This window comes from Galeopterus variegatus, unplaced genomic scaffold (assembly GCF_000696425.1).
Source record: "Galeopterus variegatus unplaced genomic scaffold, G_variegatus-3.0.2 Scaffold9910, whole genome shotgun sequence".
NCBI lineage: Eukaryota > Metazoa > Chordata > Mammalia > Dermoptera > Cynocephalidae > Galeopterus > Galeopterus variegatus.
The window spans coordinates 26,297-28,185 of NW_007736021.1; positions in this window are offsets into that span (position 1 = coordinate 26,297).

Consider the following 1,889-nt stretch of genomic DNA (forward strand, 5'->3'; position numbering starts at 1 on the left):
ACTTCTGCATAAACAAATTAAATTTGGGTAGACAATAACACAAATGTTGTTCATCATTAAGTTTTCTGGATTAATAATGACCAGAAAAACAGGCCACCTCGGTGTTGCAACACCGTCTTCGTGCAGTTGCATGGATGCTTAATTGAATCTCTTTCGGAGAGCCACTCTTTAGCTAACTTTTCACTGAAACTGAATAAATAGGTGATGGTTGAAAATTTGATGCATTCTTGGAACATTTATTGGTGTCGTACTTTATTTCAATGCTAAGTATCTTGGAACAAGAAGCTTAACTTCTTCAGGGTCAGAGCCACATTGATTGTGTGGGCTTTGCTCTCCTCTGGATGTGAGTCTGTTGTTCCTGTGATTGTTAATGGATGTCACATGTGTGCTCAGGGGAAGAAAACAAGGGTGCTCCTGTGCAGACAAGCACCTTCTGCTGTCCGAGACTTAAAGTCAGTTCTTAGGGACAGGGGTAAAGGGCCCCAGGGGCCACAGAGGCGTCAGAAGATGGATGTCATGAGCCTGTGTTAGGATCAGCATGGCACACAACTCTATCGGTTATTACCTACCACCTAGCTACTGTACCAGACTATGACCTTGTTTCCTGCTTAATGGCCTACCTTGCTGTTCAGGTCATACAGCCACCCAGCTATTAATTTTCCATTAATACTATCTCTGTGCCCACTATGTGCCCAGCACTCTTCTGGGTTCTGGGGAAACAGCAGGCACCAGAACAGACAAACATCCCTGCCACCATGGAGCTTAGATTCTTGACATAAATGGAAATATACAGCATGTAAGCTAATGATAACTGCTTAGAAGAAACTGTAAATGAAGGAGGGACAGGGGATGGGACATGTTGGGGAGGGGAGGGCAATGACAGGCTAACTCCTGAGGCAGTGACTTAGTGAGCAAAGCCCTGAGGGACGTGGGAGAGCATCCGTGGATATCTGGGGGAAAAGCATTCCAGGGAGAGGGAACAGCATGTGCAAACACCCAGAGGCAGGAGTGTGCCTGGAGATAAACAAAGGGCAGTGGGAGGAGATGAGCCCAGGAAGGTGGCGGTGGGGAGAGGATGCTCCTGGTGGATGACTGGCTCCACGGGCAGCTAGTTCAGCAACTGCACACAGCAGGTGTCCTATAAACATCCACCGAATGACAGCACACTGCCCTGTATATGTTCACTGCACCCTGTACATTCTAGGCCTGGCTCTCAATGGTCTTTCATAAATACAGAACAGAATTTTGCTAAATAAATAGGTGGCAAATAGGAAATTTCTCTGGGAAATGCTGCAAGATGGGAAGTTTTAAGGGAGGAAGCATGTCATTGGGAACCATGGGAAAGCTGTGCATGGAACCAGGGTTTAAGGACGGCGGTGCTGAGTCCCTGCAGCCCAGAGGCCATGGGTGTCAGACAGCACCTCGTGGGAACCTGTCAGTACTGCTCCTCTCTGCAGCTGCTCACGGATACCCAATCCTGAATGTCGCACTGATGGCAGTCCTGCTGGGGTTGTGGGCGCCTATAGCCCCTGGCCAGCATGCACCCACTGCAGCAGAGGAATCAGTGTGGGCTGGCCACCTGGGGAGGGATCAGCTCAGTGGCGTGATGTCTGACCACATCTCCTCAGACCAGTGTGCCAATACTGGCCTCAGTGCAGACACTCAAGCTCAGCTCTGCCAGGATGCTCCCTGCCTCGCAGGTCTAAACAGCTTCTAGAAAAGCTTCAGGGAACTGTGGACTTGCAAATCTTGAAACGTTCCTAATTCCCAAGTTAGAAACCAATGGGCTCTCTTTAATTTGTCACTGTCTTTCCTCCATTGCTGAACCCCCTACGTTTGTTCCCATGACAGAAACTAAAGTTCCCACCTTCTTGGTTTGGGGTCTACAG